Source organism: Balaenoptera borealis (assembly GCF_965194805.1).
Source record: "Balaenoptera borealis genome assembly, chromosome: 2".
Lineage (NCBI taxonomy): Eukaryota > Metazoa > Chordata > Mammalia > Artiodactyla > Balaenopteridae > Balaenoptera > Balaenoptera borealis.
The window spans coordinates 20070186-20090014 of NC_138867.1; the positions used below are offsets into that span (position 1 = coordinate 20070186).

General features: G+C 34.7%; 1 long non-coding RNA gene across 1 annotated transcript; it reads right to left on the bottom strand.

Moving 5' to 3' along the window:
• Window positions 1-6302: 6302 nt before the first annotated feature.
• LOC309623720 lies at window positions 6303-19112 on the bottom strand. The gene is made up of 3 exons (XR_014241498.1): window positions 18391-19112; window positions 11976-12028; window positions 6303-9618 (listed from the first exon to the last, which is right to left on the bottom strand). It is a non-coding gene; the product is annotated as an uncharacterized lncRNA (long non-coding RNA).
• Between the last annotated feature and the right edge of the window lie 717 nt (window positions 19113-19829).

The following is a 19829-nucleotide window of genomic DNA, read 5'->3' on the forward strand; positions in this document are numbered from 1 at the left end:
ATGCTTGTCCTCCTCCTAGACATCAACTGCCTGTGGTCCAGGAGTGTGTCAGTCCTGCTCTTGTTTCTAGCCATCCACTACCCTGGCGAAGGCCTGGCACATCATAGGAACTCGGTAAATGTTTGGTGCATCTTTGATGACACAGGCATGGATTCTCACACAATGAAAATCTAAAATCTAATACAGGAACTTTTTTTGTATGCAATATAAAATATTGCAAAAATCTTCTGTCTTACTGAATTATTTTACACATTAGAGTATAATCAGAATCTTCATGGATTTTGTTTTAATTTGGCAAAAAAGATAAAATGATACAGAAGTTCTCCTGTAAATATATATATATGTATTATATATTATATAAAGATATATGTATACGAATATTCATAGGAAAATATGATGATGACTTCTCATGCTGGCTATTCAGATGTACTGAGAAGTTATGCCACTTAAGCTAATGTGGTCCTGCTGTAAGAACAAATAGAGAGCAATAAATGGGAATAAAAATCCAAAAAAAATACACTTTAGTATAACTGACTGAGTCTTCATCAGAGATAATTTTGTTGCAAACAAAAGAATCCATAGTGTTCAGTGAAAAAGAAGAATTTATTGGAATGACGAAAGGGTACCTCTCAGCAAACACTGCATCTCCTCTCAATAACTTACAAATGTCCTGAACATCCACCAGGAGCCATAGCAGCTGCTTTCCCTGATTTACTTTTTCTCCTTGAGGCATAAAATCTGTCACCACTCCTTTTAGGCATTTATTTTATTGTTTTATTTCTCTCTCTGTAGGTCAGCCTCTTCATGTAGAAAATGATTTCTCCAGTCCTATGGTTTCAATGACCAATATTAAATGAATTGACTAAGTCTCCAAAAGCCAGTTCCTAAGTTCCAGGAATAAGAACTGATTGACCAGCAAAGGCCAGGTGCAGGGTACCATGTATACTTCCCTCTCAGAAAGACAAAGAAAACTAAATCTCTAAGAAATAAGTTAGCAAGAATAGGGTATCAGCTTAGAAAAAGTGATTGGAATTCCTAGTGGAGATAAAATTGCCAACAGTGACTAAAATGTATTAACAATTGGAGCTGGAAGAGTTACTTAAACCTACTTAGATCCAAAATATTAGCTCTTGGTCTAACATTTCAAAGGTAAACACATTCCGGTTGGAACAAAGAAATAAATGTAAAAGTCATAAGAATACTAGAAGGAAATATAGTTATTTCAATCTTGTTTTAGCATTAAGAAGATGTTTCTAAGCACAAAAATAAGATACCAAAAAGATCTGGCTAAATAAAAATTAAATTCTCCATTTCACAAATTGGCATGGGTGCCAATGAAAACACAATGATGCTTTCACAAACTTGGAGGATGAAAAGATTCACAAATTATGTGGTAAGCCAAAAGATAATATTCTTAGTATTAAACAGCATTTGCAAATCATCAAAGTTTGAGGCAGATAAAACAAAAAAAGGAATAGCACATTCCAAAAGCAGGAAAGAACATAAATGGCATATAATCTTATGCATGATGTTTCCTCTCACTATTGATCTGAAACAAGTAAGTTTATCTGATATTGAGATGCTATTATCAAAATTATCAAGTACAAACACAATTCCAACCAAAATAAGTAATAATACCTAGCTGTGGGACAAATTATAGAAAATAAGAAATCGTGAACTGGTCTTGAAACTGGCAACTGATGCATTTTAGGTGACACTTTAAGAATTTATTTAGAAAGCCAGAGAGACATGCATTGACTAATAAAGTGAATTTTAATTGTATAAATTTATTCTAAGAACATGATAAGAAATTCATGTGAAGTGAAGAAAGTTATCTTCAAGTACAAGAAAAACCAGTCACAGCATTATTTATAATAGTAAAATAGGGAAAAAAAATGTCAAAAAGAGGGAATTAGTGAAGCTATGGCACATTCAGTTAATGGAATGACATAAGAAAATACCTATATTAACTATAAAAGTGCTGTCATAAAATAATATCTTAAGTATTATCATTATAAATTATACAAAATCAAACAAATTTTGAAAGACATACATTGAAATGTCGACAGTTTGCCTTATTCGGCATGGGTTACTTTTTTCTTTTTAGTATTTTCTTTGTTTTCTAATCAGTAACTTCAATACAGTTGTATTAAATATAATAAGACATTACGAACATAAAGATCCTTTAACATTGGACAGTCTTATGTTTGAATCTCATCTTTACAACTCATTATATATAGAAGCTTGAGAGAATTAACATTTTAATGCTTATTTTCTTTACTATAAGCTTGTAGTATTGATGCCTACTCATAACTCTTGTATGAATTATTGTGTGGCTTAAATGGGTTTATATATGCTGATTACCATGTCTTATAAAATAACAAATGTTTCACACATGATATTACCTATTTAAAAATAGTACATAGATTACTTAAAATAAAAATTCATTTCTAAAAAATGGTACAGATAATAAAAAGTGAAGAGCAGGATGTGAAAAATTGGTTAGGTATACTGCAAGTATGTATATGTGTGTATCAAAAAAATCCCACATCATGTAATAAAATGGTACAAATAATATTGCATGTTGATAAGCTCAAATAACAGTTAAGTAACTCAGTCGTTACAGTTAAGTCAAGCATAACACACGGGTCAAAGGTGAGGTTTAAACTTTTCTAATTGCCAAGGACAAACACTCACCTTCTATTAGTTTTTGGTGATTCTTAGTCAAATATGGTGTATAACTGCCAAACGTAATCATTTCCAGATTGAATCCACAATCATATTCACTTGTATCTCTCCTTTTTTAATTAATAAAATTTATTTTTAGAGCACTTTTGAGCTCACAGCAAAACTGAGTGGAAAGTACAGAGTTCTCATTACTCCCTGTTCCCACCCGTAGAAGCCCTACCCAGAGTCAGACATGTGTTACAATCGATGAACCTAAACAGGCATATCATTATCATCCAAAGTCCATAGTTCACATTAGTCTCTTTTTCTTTCAAATAAGAAACTTTATGACAAAACTCAAAGACAGAATCTCATTAGTATGAACTGTACGTGTAATATAAATAATTAAAAAAAAATTATGTCTGAACACTAATCATCTGACTTCTACAACTCATCCCCTTAAAGTTTATCATTAAAGATGGTTATGCTGATTTTTGTCTTTATTACTGAGGTATCATATAACATATGTCTAGTTTTCTTTTTTAAGGTAAAAAAATCTTAAAATATATAAACTAGAGGGCATCAGGAAAATTATGAAGATATTAGATTAAAGATGACTTGTTCACATTATAGTTGCAGGGGCCAGAATAATGTCTGACACAGACTCCAATTCAATTTAATGAATTTTTATTGAGTATCTACTATGTGCCTAGAACTAGTCTAGGGGCTTGAGAAGGTACAACAATGAACAAAACAGAAAAAACCTCCCTGCTTTCAATGAAATTACATTCTAGAAAGTAAGAGAGTTCATAAATGTAATGTAATATGGGGAAAAGTAGTAAGTGCTGAGGAGAAAAATAAAGCAAGGCAGGTGGGAGTCCTTGCAGAGAGATGCAGTCCTACACAGTTTGGTCAGAAGAGGCCTCACTGTGAATGTGATGTTTGAGTGACAGCTTGAAGGAGATGAGGGATGAAATTTTAGAAATATCTTGGAAACAAAGAAATAAAGTTAGAGAAAACAGTATTATAGACCTATGATAGGAGATAGAGTTAGATACGTTTGAGAGAAAGAAAATTAAATCTGAGAGGTAATGAAGCTATTAATTCTTTGCAATGATTATAAATAAAGACTTTGTGTTTTACTCTGAGTGACATGGAAAACAACTGAGAGTTGAGAACAGAAAAGTAACTTAATGGTTGGGTATATTAAAATAATTACTGTGATTTATGTTGAATACCCTTGATATGTGGCATGGATGGAAACAGGGAGACCAGCTAAGAAGCTACTGCCATAATTCAAGTTCAGTAGGATGGTGGCTTGGACCATGGTGGTATGACAGCAATGAAAAGGAATGAGGAGTGATTGGATCAAATACACAGAGGGTACTATTTGTGAAGCTGTGTTTACAGGAAGAGAGAACTATCGACTTGTCCAATATACATAAGTTCTGAGAACCAGCCTTACCTTTATCAGTAGAAAACGTTGATGACCTCACTAAAAAATATTTTCAGTGAAGTGGAAAAGGAGAATGGCCACTTAGAGTGGTTTTAAGAAAGCAGAATTGGGGAAAGCAGAATTAGAAAGAGTATAAAAAACTCTTAGAATAATTTTAGCTGCAATGGGGAAAATAGAAATGTAAGGGAGCCAAAAGGAGGGGGGGTGAGTCAAGAGAGATTATATTTTTAGGGTAGAATAAATAACAGCAGGACAGGAGTGATCTAGTAGAGAGAGGAAATTGATGGCATGAGACAGAGAGTACAGGAATACCAGATAGATGTTCCTGAGTAAGCACGCGACCGGTTCCCTACTTAGAATCGTGTAGCACGTGAGGGTACTGAGTTCAGGAGGCGAGGGGAACTGTCATCTAGCTCAGGCTTATTGTCAGCGCTTGTATCTCAACAAAGGGCTAAGTCCACTCAGAGGAGGAGGAGCCCTTTTCTTTGCAAAGAGACCTCATATAGAGATCAAGACCCTGGAGAGAGGCCTTTGCCAACGTTACATAAGTGGAGGTGTTGGCCTTAGACACACTAATAGGAGTGAAGTCAGAGTATGCAGGTATAAATGCTATCAGGAACATAGGTGTGAGGACAGGCGATTGGACCTCGTTCCTCAGCAAATTAGGAAGCAGGTCCATCAACTTCATTTGCGTATGAGGGAGGAGATGATGAATGTTTGAGGAGAGCAGGAAAGATAGAGTATAGAATAGTCATTTAAAAGAGTAGGAGAGAAAAGAATAGAAAGTTGAATTTCCTTAAGGTTTAAGGAGAATGTAAAACGAGATCAGGCAGTATAGTTATGTGTTTTTCTCCAGTTATGGCAGTGCTCAGATTCAGGACTGGATTAGTAAAGAATTATTTAATTAGAGTCAGGGTACAGCCAAGTTGCATGACAAAATTGACGAAGAATAGTGTAGTCGAGGGTATATGCAGGGAAGTCATTAAAACAACTGACTGTGGAATTTAAGCTTGGTTTTTATGGAAGAGAAAAATATAAGTTTGATGAGGGAAAGTGAAAATAATGTGGGATCAATAAATATACGTCCCGGTGGCATAATGGCTTATTGGAGTGGGGTTGCTTGAGGCAGTGAGTACAAGCAAGAAGTCAGGAAGTCGAGCTGACAGAGTGTGATGCGTGAAATTGAGATTATGGAGGAGTTGCTATTATAGGTAATGCCAAGGACTAGGTCATGACTACGGAACTGAGTGGCCTGGGGAGTATGCAAGACAAGAACTTCACAATAGTTCAGGAAGCTGAGAAGCCACAGTATAGTTAGATTTTCTGTTCACTCTGAGGATTAAAATCATTAAAAATTCTGACAGCCAAAGTAACGGTGAAGTGGGAACTAGAGACATCAAGAATCAGTGAGAGCCCAGGGTATCTGTAGATGATGCAATGATGAGAGGTCCTAAGAGATAATACCTGATAACACGGGATTCAAATCTCTGTGTAAGACTGAGAATAGACTGAAAAGAACAAGGAAGTGCAAATATTGATACAAACCCCATTTGACTTAACAAGCTCAGTGCTAAGAGAAATATAGAGGAAGCAAAAATAAAACATAACCAAAATCCTCTCCCACTTTGGAGCCCTGCAGGGGAAGTTAGTAGTGTCCTCAGGGGAGATCCAGGCATCCACTAGAGCAAAACTGTAAAGGGCACTTTCACTGAAAAGGTTGAAGAAAGAAAGATTTTTGTGGTGATGAAACTTTACTTTTGCAAAAGTATATCTAATAGGAGCAACCTCTGGAGAATTGGGAAGGGCAGTGGCAAAGATAAGAGTCTTCTAATTTTTACTTCAATTAAATATTTTTTTTTGGTAGCATCTTTTTAGTTTTAGTTTTAAAAATATTTTATGTGTTTTAAATGTCAGTACACACAGAAATGAATAGAACAAATGAGTTTTCCCAGAAAAATACAGCAGAACAGCAGTGCCTGTGATCTGTGATAATTGTGAATTGTTCACAGTGTACAATTCAGATTGGGTATCATGTAAGGTAATGATCCTTCAATCCTTCTTATCACTCTACATTCCTATTACTGTCTTTTCCTTTTTGTTTGGTGGTAAAAATCATTAGTTTGCTGCCTGCTGCCATATGGCTGCCACTATCACTGCTATATACTGTGCTGTGAAGAGAATCGAAAAGGGTAGTGCTGATCTGCCTTTATCCAAGGAAAATATAGGTAGCTTTTGAAAATAATAATGTCTTCTTTAGGTTGACCAATTTCTAACAGTTGTGAATTCTTTATCCAGCATTCCAATACAAGTTTCATGCATATTGATAATGTATTTTACATTTACCCCTTTGATTTTATCATCCTGACTTGTATCGTTTACCAGTTTTAGTTAGTTTTTCTGTGGGCCCTACTTATCACGACCATTTAACCAACAGTTTTGCTATGAAGGCATAGTAAGTTCAACAGTCTCTGTATTGTGTTACTCATTCACCTCTGACATACGTAATCAGTCTAAGTTTAAAGAACCATTATCTTATAAAATCATGGTTCGACAGAGGTTCTAAATTACATTTATGAAGGTTGTGAGAAAATCCTTTACAGGGGAGAAAACTTGACCGGTCGTTTCTGGGTAATAGAGAAAAAGCTTTTTAGAGAAAGTAGAGACATTTAAAATATGTAGATGTTTGCCAAATGGAAATTATCTAAACGAGTGGGAAATAGCAAAACATGAAATGGAGATACCAAAAAATACAAGATAATTAGCATCTTTCTTTGTTTTTATTTATTTATATATTTTAATTGAAATAATTGTGACATATAACATTTTACAAATTTAAGGTATATAACATGTTACTTTGATGCATTTATATATTATAATATAATTATAATATATATTATAATTATAGCAATACTTAGCACCCTATCATGTTACATAATTATCCTTTCTGTTTAGTGGTTGGAAGAATTAAATTTTAGTTTCTTAGCAAGTTTGGTGATTATAATACAATATTGTTGTCTATGTTCACTGTCCTGTGCATTAGAGAGGGCTTATTTGTTACTTGCTGCAAATTTGTGTCCTCAAAAAATATCCATCCCATTCCCCCAACCCCCATGTCCTGGTGATCACCATCTAACTCTCTGTTTTTATGAGTTTGGCTTTGCTAGATTCCACATATAAGTGGTATCATACAGTACTTGCCTTTGTCTTACCTCTCTTAGTGTAACGTGCTCAGTTTCCATACACATTATAGTAAATGTGTATATAAATGACTTGATTTTTTTTTAATTACTGTTATATTTTTTAAGTAGAGGCAGCCATTTATGCCATTCCTGACATTTAAGAATCATAGCAGATTATAGATGTTGTATAAAACATGTATGCTGAATAAAAGATGAGCCTTGGAATTGGAGATGGAAAATGTTGGTAACCACTGCTACCTTATGCACAGTAGCCAGATTGACTTACATAATCCTTAACTGAAATAATCTTTAGGTAAACTGATCCTATTTTCCATTATTTTTGATGAACAACACTCAATTTTGTATATTTTTGAATCCATAAAACATTTCCAGGCTATCTGTAATTTTGACATTATCCATTTCACATTATCCCTGTCTTTTCCTTGCAGCAAGGCAACATTACCTTTATTCCCCAACCATGATTTCAGAATATTTATTATGATATTTATGGATTATTTTAGGAGAGTTAGCAAAGTAGAACACATTCCTCTTTCTCAAGTTACCATTAGGATTTTAAGTTTGCTAAAATAATAGGCCTGGTTCATTATCTGTCTATGAGGACAAACAGGATGAAAGAGCAGAACAAAGATGCACATTCTCCTAAAAAACTCAAACTCCATGCCTCACACGGGATGTAATCAAGGAAAAGAATTCTATTAAGCTTAGAGTCACTGATGATGCATTGCTCCTTGTAATGAAAGGACAACTTGTAACAATCAGAGTGCCTGTGCATAGCTAGGACTAGAGAAATAGTAAAATGTGGCTGTTACTCATAATCTCTGCTAAGAGCTTAATACAAAGACAGTTTTAGTGATTGGAGGAACAATGAAATTCTGAAATATAATGTAATTACTAATCCTTAGCCTGTATGTATTTATTTAAAAGTATGGAAAAGAGTTGTTGGATATAAACATTATCTGAGGAATAATTTTATGATATCTAAAACATAATTTATATAGCAACAGAGAACTCAGATTCTAATAGCACTGCAAGTGTGCAAAATTTTATTGATTTTTCTGAAAAGAACTTCCCAATTTCATATAACAATAGAAATCGTATAATGTACCTTGTATTCCTGTATTATAGGTCATGGCGTAATAAATCAGTTTACTTTCAGTAACTGCTTGGAAATGATCTCCCTATTCTTGACGTTCGTTAGTCACTGAAAATAAAAATGGCAGAGAAACCAATAATGTCTAATTTGAAGATTTTTAAATGTTTATAGATTTCTAAGCATGATTAGAAAATGGGAAAGCTGCCTTCCCTTCAGGATGATCAATCCAGACATGTATTAGAAACCAGAAAATCAGACCTCTCAAGGGCAGTGATTTAACATCCCTGCAAATGTGATTGAAACCACTGCTTTCTTACATCTTTATTAGCAGGTGTGGAAACACAATTACAGATTTAAAATTAAAAGTGCATAATAAAATAAATTTGCCACCTTAATTAACAATTGATTTTTTAAATTATTGCTTCAAGCTTTAATTCCTCAAGTACATTGTATTCTGCACTTTATATTATATGAGACTTGTAAAGACTGTATTTGAATTTACGTTAATGCAATATTGGAACTAAAATATAATTCAAGGCATTAAAACCTAATACAGTATAATAGTTTCTCAGAGAAAAATAATTATGATCCGAATATCAACATTATGTTTACTCAGATTGCTTAAACATAACAGTAGCCATAATTTGGTATGTTAGTAGAACAGTATTAAAATGTTTATTGAAATAAATTTATTGAAAGAGCCCTTATAATATTTCATTTAGTCATAAGAGTCTATAAAAGTATTTCACACTAATCAATCACATTAATCAGTATTATGATTTTTAAAAATTTCTCTATATTTAATATAGGTGTTAATATAAAATTTTAATAATATAACTTGAAATGTCATTTACTCTTAAAATTTCAATTCAATTTCTTTCTTTGACAACAGAGTTCTATGCTTATACACCATTCTGGAATACAATATTTTTGCATTATTACACATATTTGCAGTCTTCTGTAAAAGAAAGACAAGGGGACATAAGACAATTTTTGTTGTTGATGGAGGTGGTTGTTTGTAAACGTCATTCTTGATGTTGATTATGCAGTTGTTATGATCCACAGCCGTTATTGCTTCCTTCTGAATTCTTCTGTAGTCTCCAGAATGTACTGGTCATCCCTTCTTCATTTTATCCTCAGTCTTCCCTTAATTGATTCCTCCCTTTATACCTATAAGCATCACCACTGGGTTTAACTCATTCCTGTGAAAGATAGTAATTAAATTAAACTCTGTTTGAGTTTTTTGTTTGCTTACTTGTTTTTTTGCTGTGCAATGTTTTTTGCTGTTTAATCTCATGACCTGGAAAGTAGCCATTGCTTTGTCTATCGTGTTCACAAAAGCAGGAGACAAAATCAGGATGCAGTCTGATCATGAACAGGTTTTTTGGGGCAAAAACCAATACTGCAGAAAATATTTGGACGTGTTAAACGAAGGAGGTGTTAACTCTGCTATGTTTTAAACACTGTACATACTCTTGTAGTTTTGCTCTGGAGCATGTGACTCCATGGGAAGATGATCTTGTGGAAATGAAAATGAGGCCATCCTTAAGCTTCAAATAGAGTTTTGGGCAGAAACAATGTAGTCATATTCTTCAAAACAATTTACATGGAACCAGAACACTTAGTTCAAATCTTGGTTACATCCTTTTACTTGTACAAGTCACTTTCTCTCCTGTGTCTCAGTTTCCTCATCAATGCAACATGGATTTGTTGGAGGAGGTAGTTGAGAGGATGTGACCACCAGCTGACCGGCGAGGTGGACCTCGGCAATCACAAGCTACTCACCCATTCCCCTGTCCTTGGATCGTATGCTCTGCCCCCTGGTCCTACCACAGGATCTGTTCCAAGGACAAAGCCTTGAGAGAGTAAGGTGTTGTTGAGACCATCTTGATAGCGACTGAGCCCAGGTGAGGTCTCTATAAAGGCTTTAAGATTCTGGTGGACAGGGACAGAGATCTACTCGTCTTGCAGCCGCTCAAGACAAGCCTCTTATGTCAGTTCCCTTGCTTAGTAAACATGCCATGTACAAATCTGGAGTGGTCTGCCTCTTTCGTAGGTCTCTCCTTGCCTTCTGTGTATGGAGGTTAGCTTCAGTTTTCACCTGGGAAAGTCTCGAGGTTGCAACCCAACAGGATTATTATAGTGTATACTGCAGAGCATTATTATGATGATTGATTAATGCAAACAAAACCCTTGAACAGTGACAGGTAACATTCACAAAACCATGACCATTATTTTGATTGTATTGATTGATTGATTGATTGATTGATTGATTGATTGATGCGTTGGGTCTTCGTTTCCGTGCGAGGGCTTTCTCTAGTTGTGGCAAGTGGGGGCCACTCTTCATCGCGTTGCGCGGGCCTCTCACCATCGCGGCCTCTCCCGTCGCGGAGCACAGGCTCCAGACGCGCAGGCTCAGTAATTGTGGCTCACGGGCCCAGTTGCTCCGCGGCATGTGGGATCCTCCCAGACCAGGGCTCGAGCCCGTGTCCTCCGCACTGGCAGGCAGACTCTCAACCACTGCGCCACCAGGGAAGCCCGATTGTTATTATTATATCCACTCCTGGGAAATACTCTAAAAGCCAGAGTTAATTGATTTGCAAAGGCTGAATTCTGTTGCTAGAGAAAAGATTTTCCTTGGAATTACAAAAACCAGACTTCAGATCTCAAGAATAAAATTTAGAGGGCTGAGCACTGAGGTATACGTAGAATAGATAATGCATACTATGGTTAATAGCCTAGCACAACCCTCTCTCTCTTTTCCCTGCCTAATGAAGGTTTCAATCATGGACGTCTAAAATATCAAATATAGGTCTTCCTATTTAGAATGAAACCTGACTATAATCAAAATATATTCTTTTTCATATAATCAAAGAGTATAATCTGCCTACAAAGTCATGTGCAACCAAAATGTTGGCTGTCAGTATGCACATGTGCCACGTTCGCGTGGTGCCTTGATCTCTCCACATACTATGTTTTATTCCACATGGTAGTCAATGTATTCAAGATTAATATTTTAGAGAATAACACGCTGGTTCATTCTAAAGGACCAGGGACCTGGGTGATGAGGGAAGACTGAGGTTGTCTCCTTCTCCCTTCTGAGGCACAAGTGAAGTAGAGAATACACCCACAAGATATTTAACTAAAGTCTCAAAATATTTAACTGCTAGAAGGTGACCCCAAACCCCTGATGATGAGAATTCTCAGTTAAAGCTCAACTTAATAACGTCTTAGAACTAGTGCCAAAGTAACTCTCTTATTCTTGTATTTTGCCCATCAGTCACCTCTAAATGGAATATAGCAGGTCTCCATTTCAGAACCCTCATGTCAACTTCCTCAGTCACCAAACTGTTCACACTAACAGTTTCCTGCCTATGGAAATCATGCCCAGAACCTATCCGTACATGAATGCTCAGGGCTTAAAGGCAGGAAGCTTAGGACAGGGCAAGGATGTTCCCCATGTGAAATGCAGGAAAAGAAGATGAGGCCTCGTCATGGTGGAGGGATGGATAGCTCTCTCCACTCGTGCAGTGTAGCCCAGTGAATTCCAGGCTCTCACCTGTCAGATTTGCTGCTCTTCCTTCTTCTGGAGAGCAGAGAGTGCTCCCTCCTCTAGAGAAAAAGAGAGGAGACATGTAGATTCTTGTGTGTCATATGATATTACAGATACTTACTATTTTCAAGGAACTATATTTCCTGTTGTGGAAGGTAACAATGAAAATGAAAACAAAGGTATACCCGCTAAAAACCTTTAGTACAGGAAACTCTCCTATGAGTGTGAAAGGCCTATCTTGAGCAAACCTACCTCATGGATCAACTGAATTCCCTTGTTTTCCAGAAGCATTTATCCATCACCTTCAAGTGCAAGACACTCTGCCTGGCCTTGGAAAACATATACATGAATGTGACAAGGTTCCTGTTATCATGTGTTTAGTTTATTTGTTTTGTTTAAGTATCATTGCAGGCATGTGCTCAAATGTATAAACTTACTTTTAGTGAATTGAATTTTCTGAAATCAACAGTAGGAACAATGTAGAGTCCCTCAGATGTTTTACATACACACACACACACGTACATATTTATGTGACTATAGACATCATTTTGAAAGTAAAATCACCACATTTCACTTTTTAAACCTTATGCAAAATTGAGAACAATATTTATATTGATATTTTTGGGAGGAATGTGTTATAATATTAATTAACAATTTTGAGAACAAGCTATTAGTATTTACATTTTTCCTCTCCCAAATATTGCAGAGGAATTCCTTGTAAAAATCAAAATTAAATATTTCCAAAAATATATTCTCTTTGAAATAGAAATTTAGGTGAATGTAGAAGAATAGTCATACTATTTATTCAGAGTTCAAATAGTCACATTCAGCTTCTGAAATGAATTTGTAAATAAATAATAAAATTCATAAAATAATAATAGAAGCCACCATTTATTAAGCACTTATTAAATACATACTTACATTATTTCATTTCTTATAAAAAACTTAAAAACTACTATAGGGTATGTTAGCATATAAAACACATAACTTTTTCCTTGTAACTTCAATTTTAAGATACTTTTCAACATGACTTTTTAAATTTTCTATTCGTAACAATTTTAAGGTAATTTTCTCAGTTAACTGGGATGGAAAGGTGGGCATTTCTTTTCTTTCTTTCTTCCTTTCTCTATTATATCCAATCAGAAGCTGTATGTTCCTTTTGCAATGTTTCCTCTGTAAACTCCCTTCCCATTTCCCATTGTCACTGTGCTAGGAAAAGCCTACATTTCCTAAAAATTGTTAACCAGCCTGTTGGTTTCCAGTCTTTTGTCCACCGTTGTCTTGCATTCACACTGCCTCTGAATTAATCATCTTAAGGCATTGCTTATAGTAAACTGATGAATTACTGGCTTGCTGTCACATTTCTTAGACTTGGAGACCCCTCAAACTCTTAAAAAAGGGCAAGAAGAGCATTTCAAAGCATCACAAACCATAAACCCAGTGATGTTTAAATGAGTCCACATCCAGCCCATACTCCATCTTTTGAAACAGAATGACATAGTGGTTAAAAGCACAGCTCTGTATCCGCACAAGCTGGCTTCAGGTATAACCTTTGTCATTAACTACCTGTGCAGCACTGGGTGAGTTATTTAATTTCTTTGTGTTCATTTTCTCATCTGTAAAATGGGAATACTATCGGTACCAGCCTTTTGGGATTTGGGGAGCACTGAATGAGTGGAAACATGTGAAGGTCTGAGAACAGTGCTTGGCACATAGAAAGCACTCAATGAATATCATTTGCAATTTGTCTCCTTTGCAAGTTAAAATGTTTGGATATCAGCAGTTTTTTAGGGCTCAACATGAAAATTGTCTATCTTCTTTTTAACATGGCACATTGCCTTTCTTCTACCCTGAAAGTCAAAACTTTAAAGTGTTCTTTTACAAAATAAGAACATGTAACACTATTCCAATAGCTTGACTTTTTGATCTGTTTTGCTTTGAGATCCAACTTTTAAATCAGATGTCATTGTTTCATTTTTCAAGTCTGAAATCTGCTTGTACTTAAAAGTAGACTTGTTCTTACTCTCTTACAACAGTAATATTATTTTAAGTGCTTTAAACATTACAAATGTATTGTGTGCATAATGACAGAACATGTACACGTCATTCTGTAGAACTCATCTAAATGTCAAGACATATCAATTTTGCCAGGGTCAACCTGACATTCATGAAAACTCAGTTGTCTCATGAAGGATTCTCCTCTAATTCATAATAAAAGCTACAGCAGTTCCCTTTACTGCCTTCTCTACTAGAGAAAATCTTAGCAGCTTCATTCTTCATTAGACATTCAGTTTGGTATTGCCGAGGCATTATCTGCAAATACATGTATTATAATGGTAAAATAATATGGTATTTATGCCATTTTGTATGTGTTGAAAGTGTTTCCTTAAATATTGATATATATCTTTCTAGTCTCTTAAATAATTCAAGAAATGATAGACATAAAATTCATTATTAAACCTCCACATATACCATTTTTCCTCTTGAGAGATTTATTGAATTTTAGATTTTTCTGCCAATTTTATTTCTCTGAGATTTTACATTTGTGCTAATATGAACTGTGATAACCTATAACAAAAGATCACAAGCATGCTATACGAGCCTACCCCATTTTAGTAGAAGAGTGTTTGTCACAGTCGACCACGAAGAGCATTTATTCTTGTGAGTTTTAATTTGGTTCTTATATTTGAGATGATCTTTGTTGCTTGGTTGCTTGCTTGCTCTTTGGCCTATGATGTCCTAATGTGATTGGAACTTCTGCCCTAAACAGCAGTCACCCAAAGCCCTCATTATACCTTAAATTCAGCTCCTCTGAGGGTGACTGTATTTATAGATGGTCTGCAGTCACCCCAACATGAATTTTATGTGTATCTTATATTCAGTATTTTACATCAGGCCATTCCTTATATTGCTCCAAATTTTGGGGGCAAATTAGTCCAAACTTGTCCAAGTATCAGAATCAGGTATCAGAAAGAGGAGAACCTAATCATATTTACATGGATGAAGTAGTAAGTAAAGCAAAATGATAGCCGCTGAATGGTTGCTTTTCCTTGGTGATTTCTAGTTTGTACATTTTCCATTTGTCCTTCCAGATCTGCTCTCTACCCCACCTCTCTCCTCTCTGCCCTTGGAGCCTGTTCTATATTGATAACATCAGTAGGAACGCTTGAATTTGTTTCAGATTGGGTTTGGCCAAAAGGGAGCTACAAAAGGTCAAAAGGAGGGAGTAGAATGAGATTGATATATTTATTACCTGGGTTCTTTCCCATTAAGGTCAACACAGGCTAGCTGTGTCCCATGACAAAAGGTTACTGCAAACATCTCTATATCCAAATCTCTTTTCTGAGTTCCGGTAACTATTCCCCTTTGTTCTTTGGAGTTAAGATGGTAAAAACTTGTTTATTACTAGTTGCAGGATACTACACTACCCCTTCCCACACTTTTGTAAATAGTCCTTTTATTAAACTTTTCTCAAGTTATCCTAATTTGAGTGTGCCATCTGATTGTTGCTAAGTCAGGGCTCTTACTAACATGCCTGTAGTAAATGAACAAGTCACTTTTCGTAGTCTATTGCCAAGACTTATTCAATAGTTTGGTAGAACTATTATTATACTAATTAACCATATATAGGGACTATCATTAGATTTTCATACTTGGAGATTTATTTATTTTTGAGATTATATGTCAGGCCCTAATAAATGCTAAGGCTTTTTACTTATTGGACAAATATTCTGAATATTGGGTGTTTGGAATCCTTTTCCATGACATTTTGAGCTATAATAGAGATGCTCTTTTGCAAATATCACAGTACTACTGGGTTGCTCGAAACATCTAAAACAATCTACAATCCTTCTATATTTTTCAATGTGTATATCAAATTGCAGTCTCATACCTCTCTGAAACTTATCATTTAGGAGGACTTTTGAAAGCAGAAAAGCCTGGAAATAGGAGAAAATTATGACACCTTTATTTGAAGAAAACATATAGCAGAATGATACATATATTTATGTATTGCTTGGCAAAAATTATATGTCCATATCTTCCCAAAACAATCAAACTTCTTTGGCTATTGAATGGGAACCTGATGGTCTTTTGCTGGTATTTAACGAGAGTAACTTTATATTACAATTGTAGATTGATGTGTCTAAGGTGTGACATTACTATAGAATCTTTCCAGACACTTAAAATGATCAGGACTGTGTTTTCTTTATCTTGCATCTGAAAGTCTTGTGCAGTTCATGGAGCACAGTAGGGTTCAGTGTGCAGTAACTAACTGAAAATACTCATCTACATGATGCTCACGGACAGTCTGGCAATTTTGATGATGGTATGTCTTTTTATCAAAGTTTAACCAATATAATGTATTTAATTATATAAGATATATAATATGAAAAATGCAGTAGGGACAAGTATCCATTTAAGTTTTCAAAAGATATACATTTGTTGGTTAAAGTGCAATGGAAATATTAAAGCTCAGCTCCAAAGTTGGCCATTGGATAACTCAAATTTCTATCACAGCGACAGAAGAGAGGCAGACTCAGGGTTTGTATGGGCTGCAGCTTGTATAGTTTGGTGGTGGTGTTGGGGTGTGGTTTTATTGTAGGCTGCCAGTAAAAAAAATCAGAAGCCTAGTTACATTTGAATTTCAGATAACAACTTTTTTCATCACAAGTATGTCCCAATATTGTGTAGATTACACTTACACTCAAAATTTATGTGCTATTTACGTGAAATTCAAATGCAACTGAGTATCTTGTATTTTCCTTTGCTAAATCTGGCAACCCTAGCTGCATATTAAATAAAAAGAATGTAAAATTTAAAAGCATGACCTTGTAATAAATTAAGACAACCAAGGGAGCCTGAAGCTTAAGTTTTATTAGGTTTTCAGTAAATTCACCTTTGCATTATAATATAATTTGTACTAGCAACAGGTAAGCTGATTTAATCTAGTTACCTGCAATAAATATGGCTTACAACTTTTTTTCATGTGTGAACATAGCTAAATACATAAATCAAACTTATTTCAATTGCAGAAATCTATTTATATGTTTGTTACTACCTATTGTGTGCCACATATTGAAGCTAATAGTGATCTGAACAGGCATGATCCTCCTCATTCTTAATTATTCTTGTGGGTCACCAAGAAGTAAACAGGTGTGATGTGTAGGGAATATATAGGAGAAGCAGGTCGTTCATACTTGGAAGGCCTAGGTAAAGCTTTCTGGATCATGTAACTAACCTAAAGTCTGAAACATGGAGAGAAGTTTACCAAGGGTAGGATGTGGTAGGAAAAGGACTCCAGTGAGAAGATACAGTATTAAAATGACCAGGAGGCAAAAGAGGACATGACTATTCAATGACATAGAAGTAAGGTAAAGGGTAAAATTTAAGAGAAAGAAAGTGATGAGGCTGGAGAGAGAAAGATTCTCTAAATTTCCCCTCCAGCTTTTAGGAATGTGACAATAAAAAGAAAGAATAATTAATTTGAGTACCAAAATATCAAAATGTTAAAAAAATATATAATGGACAAATATAAATATCCGCAACTCTCATTATAAAGCTGATGAGGAAAAACATTTCTAGGATGGCAATCCTTCTTTATTAAAATGACAACAGCAACAGCAACAACAAAACCAAAACCAAAAACAAGCAAACAAAAACATAAAGGAGGTTATTTCAGGCTGAAATCAAAGTACCCTAGACAGTAATTCAAATCCAAATGAAGAAATGCAGAGCACCAGCAAAGCCAACTATATGTAAATATAACATGAAGTATAATATAAATGTATTTTTATTTCTGACTAGTCTTAACCTGAGTAACTTAAACAACTGCATAATAAATATAAAACTATGATGGTGGGCTTTCGATTTACAGAGATGCCATTTGTACGACAATAATAGCACAGAGGAGGAGACAGAGAAGAGAGTTATATCAGAGTAGTTTTATCTACTATTGAAATTAAGTTGGTATTAATTTCAATCCAAATTTTGTTGTTTTAATTTAAGATGTCTACAAGACTTACACTTTAGATTCAAAGACACAAATAGTTTGAAAGTTAAAAGATGGAAAATGCTATACAAGCAAGAACCAAAAGAGAGTTGGAGTGGCTATACTAATATTAGATAAAATAGACAATATTAGGCAAATAGATTAATATTAGACAAAATAGTACTTAAGACCAAGGTTGTTACTAGAAACAAAGGGGCATTTTACAATGATAAAATGATAAATCTGAAAGGAAGACATAGCAATTGTTCATCTAACAACAAAGCCTCAAAATACATAAAGCAAAAATGAAAATAATTGAAGTGGAAATGGGCGATTCGATTATAATAGTTAGGATTCCTCTGCCAGTAATTGATGGAACACCTAGGGAGAGGATCAAAAAGAAAATAGACTTGAACAATGCTATATACTTACTAAACCAAGTAGAATGACACCTGTAGAATGCATGTTCTTCTCAAGCATACATGGAACATTGTCCAGGAAAGACCATATGTTAGAACATAAAATAAGCAATAAATTAAAAAAAAAATGAAATCATACATCAGCATAGTATGTTCTCTAACAAAAATGGAGCTAAGTAAGAAATCAGTTACTGGGAAATTCACAAATTAGCTACCCTTCAATAACCAATGACCAAAGAAGAAATCACAAGGTAATGAAATACATCAAGATGAATAAAGAAGAAACACAATTTATGAGATACAGTTAGAAAGGTTTTTAGAGAGAAATTTACAGATATTAATACCTGCAGGAAGAAGAAGAAAAATCTCAAGTAAACATCCCAATATGCCACCTTAAGTAACCATAAAATGAAGAAATGTTCAAAATGCAGAATCTCAGGGCCTATTCTGGATTTACATAATCTGCATTTGAACAAAATCCCCAGGTGATTCATGTGCAAATTAGAGCCTGAGGAACCTTGGTAGATTGTGGGAAAACAGGTATTATACTATAATGCAAGTAGTAGGGCAAATTTTAAAAGGCAATTTCAGAATATTCACAGAATTATCTAATTCTCATGCAATTTGATGCAGATATTATGGTTCTAAGAATATATCTTCTAGTAATATTATCCATATATCAAACAATATGTTCCAAAACAACACTATGAAATTTTAAAAAACTATTAAATAAAATAAAGTGCCCTAATCTAGGACACTGGTTGAACAAATTATGGTACATCCAAACAATGGAGAATTATGTATTATTTTTGGAAAAATGGATGGCTATTATAAAGTAAAAAACAAAAGATAAAAAGTATCAGCAAGGGAGAAAAGGGAGCCCTTGTACACTGTTGGTGGTAATACAGATTGGTGCCAGCCACTATGGAAAATGGTATGGAGATTTCTAAAATATTAAAAATAGAATCATATGATCAAATCATGCAATCCAGCAATCTAACTTCTGAGTATATATCCAAAGAATTAAAATCAGGATCTTGAAGAGATATCTGCATTCCCATGTTCATAGTAGCATTACCACATACTCAAGACATAAAAGCAACCTAAATCTCCATCGGAGGATGAGTGGCTAAAGAAAATGAGGTATTAATATGCAGTGAAATATTAGTCAACCTTTAAAAAAAGAAAATTCTGCCATTTGTGACAGCATAGGTGAACCTGGAGGACATTACTAACACAGGGAAGAACAAATACTATATGATCCCACTTATATGAAGACTCTAAAATAGTCAAACTTACAGAAACAGAGAGTAGAATGGTGGTTACCAGTGGTCAAAGGTTACAAAGTTTCAGTTATGAAGAGTAATTCCTAGAGATGTGCTATATAGTGCCTATATAGTTAACAATAATGTATACTTAAAATTTTGCTAAGAGGGTAGATCTTATGTTAAA